Source organism: Canis lupus, chromosome 8 (assembly GCF_003254725.2).
Source record: "Canis lupus dingo isolate Sandy chromosome 8, ASM325472v2, whole genome shotgun sequence".
Classification (NCBI taxonomy): domain Eukaryota; kingdom Metazoa; phylum Chordata; class Mammalia; order Carnivora; family Canidae; genus Canis; species Canis lupus.
The window spans coordinates 226,573-239,390 of record NC_064250.1 but is presented as its reverse complement, the minus strand read 5'-3'; positions in this window follow the sequence as shown (position 1 = coordinate 239,390).

The following is a 12,818-nucleotide window of genomic DNA, read 5'->3' as shown; positions in this document are numbered from 1 at the left end:
TCAGTGTGTCTCAAGGACGCACAACTTTTGCATGTATCTTTCAAAGACTGAGAATAATCCTCTGGGCAAAAGTAAACAGATGGAGGCATCTGTAGAGCATTGCAACCAAGCTGCCCACAGACATGACTGACATGTTGGCATCATTTAATCAGAATCTTAAAGTTTGGCTTAAGAATTGTCAATACAGTACCTTCATTGAGCAAATAGTCAAGGAAAACATTTTTACATAGATAAAAACCTGAAAAACACCGTCGCAGCACCTGCTTTTTGGAAAAAAAGGAAAGCAAACGAACAACCCTGCTAGAGTGCAAACTTCAGCCAATCCGTAACAGAAGGAGAAAACACTGCAAAACGACGTGCTAAGGACCTGAGCGTGTTTTCCTATTTTTTTCTGTTTTTATTTTTATTTTTTAATTTTTTTCTGAGCCTGTTTTCCTATTTTGAAATTAACTTCTGTAATGATTCACACACATGCTTTTAAAGTGGAAGCCTCCTATGGCTGGCAAACTCGCTAAGCCATTCTCTCCCCTCCACATGTGGGTATGCACATCCCTGGGGAGGCTGCTTGTGCTCAGCCTCCCTAAGGGACTGGACCAGCCGTGTGTCACGGCCTTGGCCCAATGACATCTTAGGAGACATGACCAAGTGGTCCTTTTTAGAAAGCTCTTAGCAAGTGCCACTTCCAGAGAAGTTCCTGCACTCAGGGCGTCGCTGGGCCTCACTGCGAGGGCCTCCTCATCTGGATGCTAACCTGTGACCTTTACAAGAAGCTAATTGATGACACTGGAGTTGGAAGAGCACTGGGAGTGTGCTCCCCGAGGAGCTGAGATGCTGCAGAAGGGCTGGCCTGTGAGGACGCCAGGCTCCTAGCCCCCATGCTGTTCGGCCTCCTGCACCACCCCCCAAGGAGGAGAGTGGCTGAGACTCCTGGTGCATTTCACGGTGACTCCTTCTGGCCAGGGTCTCAGCCCCGTGGGCTCACCTGCCCTGGCCACCTACCCTCACACAGCTGCATGTCTCCAGGTCAAGCTTGCACACTCACTTCTGCTGCATGGCTTTGTGTGATACTTGCTGGTAATCGAAGCCAGAAGCAGACATTCTTGCTTTACACTGAGACTTGATGTTTCAGTTTTGAGACTATGATTTAAAAATAAACGGCCTAATAAAGTATCATGAGTGCTACAAGGCAGGGAAGGTGTTCCATCTCTGGAATGGTAGCATGAGGGGCCCCACAGACCTATTCCCAAGCAAAACCACCACCAGGGGTGAAATGTGGAAAAATAACAACCATTTGAAAGTTTCTGGAGGGACGCCTGGCTGGCTCAGTCAGACCAGTGTGTGACTCCTGATCTCAGGGTCGTGGGCCCAAGCCCCCAGTGGGTGCAGAAATCAGTTTCTGGAAATTGTCCTAAAGTTAGACAGCAAATGAAGATGCGTTTACCCGAGAAAATCTACTACGCCTTCCAGAAACGGTGAAGAGCTGTGGCCCAGAGCAGGAGTGGCTGCTTCCTTCCCCTCCTATCTGCCCTGCCCCCTTCCTGGCAGGATGGAAGCTCCAGTCTGGGTGAATGAGGCCAAGAAAATACAGCCTCGTCTGCCTGCATGTCTCCATAGTGAGACGCATTGTCTCAGCAAGCCGGTACTTCTCACCCCCTCAAGTCCAAGTGGCAAAGGACAAGGTCCTGCCTCTGCCCTGGCCTGGCAAGCTGCGCCCGTGAGTCCCGCGCATCTGCGCCCAGCTCACCCAGGGCAGGACTTCCATGCTGGCAATTTCTACACGGATGTTCGCGGTATTCCTAACAGCCTAATGTGGAAGCAGCCCAACGTCCGTCGATGGCTGCATGGCTGAACACAACAAGTGGAATATTATTCAGTAATGAAAAGTAACCACTCAATGACAGGCATGATTCTTCAGCACAGAGGAAGAGAAAGAAGCTCCTCACAGCTGACCACAGTGATTCCAATTACACACACTGTCCCCAGGGGCCAAGTCGACAGAAATAGAAAGCGTGCTCATGGTTTCCCAGGATGAAGGATTCGGGAGGAAACGGGGACTGATTGTGAGTGCGGACAGGACGTTCCCCACAAGAACATCTATGGTGATGACAGTGTTCCGAAATTAGTTGTGGTGATGTTTGCACAACTGCACAAATATATTAAAAACTTCTGAACTGTGTCCTACAACTAGCTGAGTGGCATAGTATGTAGGTAACAGGATAGCGATAAAACTATTATTTTGCTTTAAATTCTTATTTTAACAAAAAGGAAGACAACTGGAGTGGGCCTCTTGGATTTTGTCCTTCCTCTTGTACCTGCCAGGAGTGCAGCTGAAGAATCCAAGGCCACGAGCGATGTCTTGAATCTATGAAACCAAAACCGGCAAGCTAAGGAACACTGCACACGAGTAGTTGAAAGACTCTAGGGCCTCAGCGACATCCTGACCTGATCACCTTCCTCTGAACAGAATGCAAACAACAACGACAATGAAGCCAGTGCGATTCAGACTTTTCATCATGTGCACCTGGGTGAAAACCCCATCCCATCCCACTCTCAGGGGCACCTTCTATTATTGATGTGGGCACTCCTTTCCCTTCATATCTTTGCTTTTAAATTTGCTTATACTGTGATATCTTGATCCTTCAATTTCAGATATTGTCCACTTCTCTTTATGACAGATGTACATGTCAATTTTTCACACCTATTTTTCCCTTCCCTCCTGTCTGCTCTCCCAAAATATTCCACCGTAGAGTAAGGCAAGCCACTCAATGTCTACAAACCCATGGCTTTGCTCACACTCTTCACTGCAAAGCCAGGGACTGGGCCAAGCTCATCTGCTTATACTTCTTATTTTTCATGATTGATAAGCACCTTCATTTTTTCATGATTTTGTTTTGTTTTGTTTGAAGTATCTGGACATTCTATTATATGTGCTATCAAACCATGAATCCTATGAGTGCTTCTCTCTCTTTCTCTCTCTGTCTGATTTTCCTAAAAACTGTCATCCAGGTCCTCGTTTCTTCTCATATAGCTTGGACAGGTTTCTCTCTAGGCCTACGACTCTTCCTTGAGTGACCGGACGCAGTGCCCTCATTCTCAGGGTCCCATAGCTTTCTCTTTCTTGATTCACTTCCTTGCAGAAGCTCCTGGAGAAAATGATCATCAGGTAAATATCCTGAGTCCTTCATGCTGGACAGTGTTTATGTTGATACTTTATCCAGGTTGAAAAATTTAAGTTGATAATCCTTACAGCATCCAATGTTGCTTTTGAGAAACACAATGATGTCTGAATCCTTGTCAGTTTAAATGTGACTTCTTTCTCTTTGCTCATTTCCTCCTCTTCTCTGCATGCTTATGGGATCATTTCTTTGCTGGTCCTGAAATTTCAAAACAATGTGCATTGCATCTTTTATGCATTGATACTCAATGAGCCCTCTTAAAGTGAAAATGAATGCCAGTCAGTATTGGAAACGCTCCTACGTAATTTCTTTTTTTTTTTAATTTTTTTTATTTATTTATGTATGTATGATAGTCACAGAGAGAGAGAGAGGCAGAGACACAGGCAGAGGGAGACGCAGGCTCCATGCACTGGGAGCCTGACGTTGGATTTGATCCTGGATCTCCAGGGTCGCGTCCTCGGCCAAAGGCAGGAACCAAACCGCTGCGCCACCAGGGATCCCCTCCTACGTAATTTCTTTGATGGTGCCGCCCTCCCCCAATCTCCTCTGCTTTGTTTTCCTAAAAATCTCAATGATTGACTCTGTAGTTGGCAAATTGAACACCAATAAAAAATAAATTTATAAAAAAAAAAAAAAGATTGACACTGTAGGCCTTTCTGGGTTGATCCACCCAGGCTCTTTCATCTGTTCATCATTTATATCTACCTTCTAATAGATTCTACTTACTTTAGCTTTTATCCCTTCCATTTTCTTATTAATTCTATGAGCATTTCAACTTGTAAAAGTTTTAGTTATCCAGTGATTCTTACTTCATAATATCCTGTTTCTTTTTAGCTATCTCTACACATGTATTGTTCACTGTTTTCCCTTAGTGTGATTTTGTCTCTCACTTTTTTCTTCTGTCATCTTGCAGGTTTTCTTCAAATGTCTCTAGATCCTTGATTGTCATTATATCCAACAGTGAGGCACTGAAATAATAGATTACAGCTCTGAGGGTATGGGTGAGCCTTATAAACTAGGGATGAGGAGCTTCTCTTGTGGAGCTGGGTGTGGAACTATGCATTTTATTGAAAATACTCCAAATTTAAGGATAAGTTATTTCACAGGGTGCCTGGGGGACTCAGTCAGTCAAGCAGCTGACACTTGGCTTCAGGGTCAAGAGTTCAAGCCCCACACTGGGGCTTAATTTAAATTTTTTTTAATAAGGGTAAGTTATTTCCTTTACTGGATGTATCCAGTTTCTCCAGAAAGCTATGGACAGATCTTCTTCAGGGCTGCTGACCTTAGGCAGCTGATGTTCTGTGGAGAAGTAAGGTTGACATCTAACCTCTTTTGTCCTGCTGTGCTCTTATTCCATCTCATTTTGTGCACACTAGGGGTAGTAGTTTCTTTCTTTTTCTTCTTATTATTTTTTTGACAGTGAAAGATTTTATTTTATTTTTTATACTATTATGCAAACACATTCTTTTTTTGGAAAAACATAAAAGCAGACACATTGATGGCATTCTAATAAAGAAAACCTAAGTAATAACTAAGTTGTAAATTGATAATAATAACACAAACAAAGGCTTAAATGATATGATGTGAAAAGATTTACAGGTAGATCCAGGGCTCTTAATTTTTTTTTTATTTTTTTTTATTTTTATTTTTTATTTATGTATGATAGTCACACAGAGAAAGAGAGAGGCAGAGACATAGGCAGAGGGAGAAGCAGGCTCCATGCACCGGGAGCTCGATGTGGGATTTGATCCCGGGTCTCCAGGATCACGCCCTGGGCCAAAGGCAGGCACCAAACCACTGCGCCACCCAGGGATCCCTTAATTTTTGAAAATAATAACTCAAGTCATATCAACACACGTTTAAAAGAAGCTTCTAATTTTCCAAGTATTTTGATAAAAAAAATTTTAAACAAATACTTCATAGAACTTTTGTGAAAATATACATATCATAAGAAACATGATGTTCAAAGTGATCTTTTGTAGTTCACTGAGATTTCTTAAAATCGGCTGTGATCGATATAATTCCAATGGTATTTCTTCTTAAAACTTAAAGTTAGAGCATATCCATGATATTCAATGTAAGTTACATAACTTACGCTCATGCTAATCTAATTAGAAAAGGTTCTAACTTTAGGATCGTTTAAAAAAAAAAAAAAAAAAGCATTAATAGGGGTGCCCGGCTGACTCAGTTGGAAGAGTGTGTGACTCTTGATCTCAGGGTATTAGGGTCAGAGATGACTTAAAAAAATAAGAAAGTTGTAAAAAAAAATTAATACAGACTATTAATACAGATTGATTTGAATTTCACTTTATAAGAAAGAGAAATTTACAATTTGAAACAAGAACACTTTCTAAAGTTTTATGTACACCCCTGTTCATAGTCGACCACTGGTATCCTGGGGAAGTGTGTGTACACAGTTGTGTGTACAGGTGCACACACTGATGTATGCAAACCAGTTCATAATACCCAGCTCGCATAGCTGCTGTCGGACATGGCCCACTGGGTCTGGGGAATCCGCCAAACCACATTTCCTTTATTTATTACTTTTATTTTGTTCCTCATGATTCAGTTTGTGAGTTGCATCTGGGGGCACTGATACTATTTTACAACAAAAATATTATCTTACGGTCACCTGTCTGGCTCCATTGGTGAAGCATCTGCCTTGGGCTCAGATAGTGATCTCAGGGTCCTGGAATCAACCCTAAGTTGGGCTCCCTGCTCAGCAAGGAGTCTACTTCTCCCTCTGCCTCACCTCTCCCTGCTTGTATTCTCTCACTCTCACTCTCTCTAATAAATAATAAATAATCTTTTAAAAATAAAAAGATAAAATAAAATTAGACATTTTTTCATAGCCATAAAAAAGACAAAATTAGAATATACTATCAGCAACAAAGAGTGACTTTTTACTTTTTTTTCTTTTTAAGTAGGCTTTACCCTCAATGTGGGGCTCGAACTCACAACCCTGAGATCCAGAGTTGACCACTCTACCAACTAAGCCAGCAGGTGCCCCAAGAGTCACTTTTTAAATACATAAAACGTTCTTTCAGTTCAACCCAATAAAGATTAACATTTCAATAGGAAATAAAGAATTTAAACATGCAGTGCATGTTTGAAAAGACAAATATATAAATGCCTTATAAAATTATTTTTAAATATGCAGATGTCTGTGTGGCTCAGTGGTTGAGCACCTGCCCTCTGCCCAGGGTGTGATCCTGTAGTCCCAGGATCGAGTCCCACATCGGGCTCCCTGTCTGGAGCCTGTTTCTCCCTCCGCCTGTCTCTGCCTCTCTATGTGTCTCACATGAATAAATAAATAAAATTTTTTAAGTATTTTTAAATATGCTTAAACAATTACAAATTGAAAAAAGAAATTGCCTTTTTACATTTCAGAAAAAATTATGACATTTTGTAAAACACGGTGTTGACAAGAATATGGACAAACAGCCTCCACGACCCTTTGGGAGTGTTAATGGTCATGAGTGTTGTCACACTTGGACCAATTGTTGTATCACTGAACCAGTATATCTATTTCTATGACTACCCTACAGCTCTATTTGTAATGTATACAAAAGGTGTGCCATGGGGATCCCTGGGTAGCTCAGCGGTTTAACCCCTGCCTTTGGCCCAGGGTGTGATCCTAGAGTCCCGGGATCAAGTCCCACATCAGGCTCCCTGCATGGAGCCTGCTTCTCCCTCTGCCTGTGTCTCTGCCTCTCTCACTCTATGTCTGTCATGAATAAATAAATAAAATCCTTAAAAAAAAAAAAGTGTGCCACGTATGCAAAAATGTTTGTTGAAATATTGCCTGTGCTTTTTTAAGGCTTGAGGCAACCTGAGATGAGGGTAGAGGTAGCACAGGTGAGGTTTGGGAATGATTCTGGGATGAGACGAGATGCTCTTGCCAGTATCCGTGTTAACCGCATGACTCTGCATACTGCAAGGCTGCCCCTGAGAAGAGGTAAGACGCTACTTGACATTTTGAAGAGCCTCCTTATTTCATGGGCTGGCTCAAGTCAGCCTTTGTATGACCAAAAAATACTCAGTCTTGAAAAAGAATGAGAAATTCTATTGAATTATTTTTACATTTACGAAAGAAATGTGACCCTGCGTGTGTCCAAGATTAATGGTTTTAGGTGTATTTGTGTAAAAACAAGGGAAGGTATATTTAATCACATCCACTTCTGGAAAGAGCTATAAGGACTGGGCAACAGTGTTTGTCTCTGGGGAAAAAGACCAGGGAAATTAGGGAACGAGAAATCCGAATGCTTCCCACTGTATTCCATTTATAGCATTTTAATTATTTGACCACGTGCATGCACACATAAGAGCAGAATATCTTAACACTTACATGTAGTAAACATTAGAAACACCAAAAAGAAAAAAGTTAGCCATTCTACCTCTAGAGGAAAATGGATGATATAAGTTTGGAGGTAATAGAAGACTTGTGGAAAATAATGAACTGGCTAAAAATAAATTACACATTTTAAATGTCTACATAATCCAGGACAAGAACATGGTGTGTCTGTGGATGTGGATACAGGCTCAGTCCTGCAGGAGGGAGTGCGCTTTCCTCCGCAGGCAGCAACCCAGCCACACTTCAAACTCCTGGTTTCCTCCAGTGCACCTTTAGCTCATTTACCGCTTCTCTCCCTAAAACAGCCTGACTTTCCTTTGTTCTCAGAAATGCCCAGTCCAGCAGCTTGTTTGGGCCACGTTGCAATTCTCTTTTATTCCCAAATAAACCCACCTTTTGCTGATAATAAATAAATAAATAAATAAATAAATAAATAAATAAATAAATCTGCAAAAAATATACATATAAGGCAAATGAAATTTTTCAGTTATATGAATCAGAAGCCTTTTTAATAATGTTAACCCCCCCAAAAAAATAATAATGTTAACCCCAAAACTGATAATGGAAACTTGAAAATTCATCAGTGCACATCTGCCGGGGTTTTTTGTTTTGTTTCATTTCTTTTGTTTGTTTGTTTTGGGGTTTTGTTGTTGTTGCTGTTGTTAACATATAGTGTAATAGTAGTTTCAGGAGTAGAATTCAGTGGTTTATCACTTAGAGCAACACGCAGTGCTCATCACAAGTGCCCTCTTTGATACCCATCCCCCATCTAGCCCATCTCCCACTCACCTGCCTGCATCAATCCTGTTTGTTCTCTATTATTAAGAGTCTCTTATGGTCTGTTTCCCTCTCTTATTCTCTTTTCTATGTTCATCTGTTTTGTTTCTTAAGTTCCACACGAGTGAAATCATGTGGTATTTGTTTTTCTCTCACTGACATACTTTGCTTAGCATAATACACTCTAGCTCCATCCACATCATTGGAATGACAAGATTTCACCCTTTCTGATGGCTGATGAATATTCCATTGTATATACACCACATCTTCTTTATCCATTCATCTGTCAAAGGATATCTGGGTTCTCTCCATAGTTTGGCTGTTGTTGATAATGTTGCTATGAACATCGGGGTGCATGTGCCCTTTAGATTCTGTATTAAGGATAAATACCTACTAGTGCAATTGCTGTGTCATAGGATAGCTCTATTTTTAACTCTTTGAGGAACCTCCACACAGTTTTCCAGAGTGGCTGTACCAGTTCACATTCCCTCCAACAGTGCAGGAGGGTTCCCCTTTCTCCGCATCCTGTCCAACATTTGTTGTTTCCTGCCTTGTTAATGTTCACCATTCTCACTGGTGTGAGGTGGTACCTCTTTGTGGTTTTGATTTGTATTTCCCTGATGGCAAGTGATGCAGAGTATTTTCTCATGTGCTTGTTGTCGGTGTATATGTCTTCTTTGCAGAAATGTCTGTTCATGTCTTCTGCCCATTTCTTAACTGGATTATTTGGTTTTCGGGTGTTGAGTTTCATAAATTCTTTATAGATCTTGGATACTAGCCCTTTATCTGATATGTAATTTGCAAATATCTTCTCCCATTCTGTAGGTTGTCTTTTAATTTTGTTGACTGCTTCCTTTGCTCTTCAGAAGCTTTTTATCTTAAGTCCTAATAGTTCATTTTTGCTTTTGTTTCCCTTGCCTTCATAGATGTATCTTGCAAGAAGTTGCTACAACCAAGATCAAAGAAGTTACTACCTGTGTTCTCTTCTAGGATTTGATGGATTCCTGTCCCACATTTAAGTCTGTCATCCATTTTTAACTTATTTTTGTAGATGGTGTAAGAGAATGGTCCAGTTTCATTCTTCTGCATGTGGCTGTCCAATTTTCTCAACACCATTTATTGAAGAGTCTTTTCTCCAGCAGATATTCTTTCCTGCTTTGTTGAAGATGAGTTGACCATTTCTGGGTTCTCTATTCTGTTCAATGTGTCTGATTTTGTGCCAGGACCATACTGTCTTGATGATCACAGCTTTGTAGTACAACTTGAAGTACAGAACTGTGAAGGCCAGTTTTTCTTTTCTTTTTTCTTTTTTAAAAGATTTTATTTATTTATTCATAAGAGATGCAAAGAGAGACAGAGACACAGGTAGAAGGAGACACAGGCTCCGCACCGGGACCCCAATGTGGGACTCGATCCCCAGGGTGGGGATCATGCTCTGAGTTGAAGACACTCAACTGCTGAGCCACCAGGCACCTCGCTTTTCTTTTTCAAGATTGCTTTGGCTATTCAGGGTCTTTTCTGGTTCCATACAAATTTTAGGATTATTTAGCTCTGTAAAAAATGGTGGTATTTTGGTAGGGATTACAGTGAATGTATAGATTGCTTTGGGACCTGTTGGTGTTCCTAAAGGAAAGTGAGTGATAGAAGTCCCACTGGAAGTTACAGAGTTTATTTTCAATAAAAAGCTATTCTACAATTTAAATAAAATCTGATACATACTATGGAATGCTGCACAGCTGCTAAAAAGAATGAAGTGGCTTATACTGTAATAAACAGGTTATTTTAAAACCTGAGGTGGGTCCTGTGGTTCAACCAAGATGAAGTAACTCCATCCCAAGTCTTCCTTTATACAATAAAGAATCCTAATTTAAAAAAAGCATAGGAAGTCTCTGGAAGTTCTACAGAAGGTGGACCCCCCTGAGATATCATGAGTACAGGACAGTGAGGGCCCTGGGTTTCTTCACTGCCTCCCTTCCATCCTGGATAGAGCATTAAAGAATCCTCTGTTGGAGTTCAGGACACCCTGCATCAAAATGTGGCATCTTAGCATAAATGTATATGTCAGCTGATGGAATTAAGAAACAGCAGGTGCACAAAGGACTTTCTGACCTTCCCCCAAAGCAAGTTATAAAACCCTCATGGGACAGGTGCATTCACTGTCCCCAGAGAAGAGGAGCATTCTCATCTTGGAGGAGAAAAGGCACATAGGGAAGAATTGATGAACTGGCCCTTGTGGAGTTTTACCCAATGTCTTGCTCTCGGCTGTGAACATTAATAAAGGGAAACATGAGAAAAACAGAGTCACAAGGTTCAGTGGGGTGGATACTCCTGTGCGGCCCAACAGGAGGAACAATCACTTCCCTCCCCCAACAGTGGCCCAACCAACCAGAGACTGTCTCAGCTCAGCCAAAAACAAGCCACTGTGCTTCAAAGTGCCAGTTAATCCAAAGCACAACCTCCCCTTTCTCCTGTGAATGAGGGCTTCTCTGCTCTGGCAGACGTCGCTGTGCTTTTGCTGTAGCTCATTTGTACCAGGTGCAATTCTCTGCTACTCCTGAACGAACCTATTTTTGCTAGAGAAATAACTGTCAGTCTCATCTTTAACGTTACCCAAGCTTATACCCTTTTGTTATCCTCTCACATCTTTCCATGACTTCCCACTCTGCATCAAACCTCTTATAAAAATGTTCAGATGTAACTTCTTCCTCAGACCTCAATTTCCTCGTGAAGGTTTCCAGGCCATGTAAAACTCATATTAAATAAATCTGTAATATTTTCTCTTGTTAATCCGTCTTTTGTTACAGGGGCCCCCAACTGAGAACTTTAAAAGGTAGAGGAAAAAGATTTCCCCACATCTGCAACTCAGAACCACCAACAGCAGACCAAAAAAAAAAAAAAAAAAGTTGCAAGAAAAGTCTCTTGCCCTTCCTCAAAGCACCAGGAAGAGAGTGACCGAAAAATGGAAATTTGGGAAGGCAATATCCATTCAAATAGCACTACAAGACACAGACACCCCTAGGTTCCAGTGGGGGCCACCCCACCTACCATCCTGTCGTACTCCAATTCCACGGCTGTCTACAACAAAGTAGTTCCAAATACACTGAGAGGTAGATTGAAAAACTAAAATAGGAAAAAAAAGATAGAGCATACAAAAATTAATACTTAAAAAAAAACCCTCCAAACAAGAAAATGCAAAAACTGATAGAACTGAAAGAAGAAAAAAAAGAAATATGTAGATGTACAATTGCAATTGGGACTTTGACTCTCAGGAGTCAATAGAATAGACAGCAATTCAGCAAGGTCATAAAAGAACTGAACACCAAAATTAACCATTAGATTGAATTGATAAATATAAAACACTCCACCCGAAAATAGCACATTTTTTTCAAGGATTCTTGGAACATTGGGATATTTATCAAAGTAGACCTTGCTCTGGACAATTAAAAAAAAAAAAACTCAGTAAATGTAAAAGAATTTAAATCACACGGATTTAAATTCAATAATGCACTGACACTAGAAAACAGTAACAGAAAGACAGCAGGAAAATCTGAGCCCTTTCCAGGATCTGAACCCAGGTGTAAACAAGCACTAGTTGAAAAAGAATGTGGCCTCCTGCAGGCAAGCCCTAGGCAGTCCTACAATTCATCCTAATAGGTAAACCCAAACACTGATTAATGCCCATTTAAGAAGAGCAAAACGTTTAATGCAATCCCTATCAAAATACCATGGACTTTCTTCAGAGAGTTACAACAAATTATTTTAAGATTTGTGTGGAATCAGAAAAGACCCCGAATAGCCAGGGGAATTTAAAAAAGAAAACCGTATCTGGGGGCATCACAATGCCAGATTTCAGGTTGTACTACAAAGCTGTGGTCATCAAGACAGTGTGGTACTGGCACAAAACCAGACACATAGATCAATGGAACAGAATAGAGAACCCAGAAGTGGACCCTGAACTTTATGGTCAACTAATATTCGATAAAGGAGGAAAGACTATCCACTGGAAGAAAGACAGTCTCTTCAATAAATGGTGCTTGGAAAATTGGACATCCACATGCAGAAGAATGAAACTAGACCACTCTCTTTCACCATACACAAAAATAAACTCAAAATGGAGGAAAGATCTAAATGTGAGACAAGATTCCATCAAAATCCTAGAGAAGAACACAGGCAACACCCTTTTTGAACTCGGCCACAGTAACTTCTTGCAAGATACATCCACGAAGGCAAAAGAAACAAAAGCAAAAATGAACTATTGGGACTTCATCAAGATAAGAAGCTTTTGCACAGCAAAGGATACAGTCAACAAAACTCAAAGACAACCTACAGAATGGGAGAAGATATTTGCAAAAGACGTATCAGATAAAGGGCTAGTTTCCAAGATCTATAAAGAACTTATTAAACTCAACACCAAAGAAACAAACAATCCAATCATGAAATGGGCAAAAGACATGAAGAGAAATCTCACAGAGGAAGACACAGACATGGCCAACATGCATATGAGAAAATGC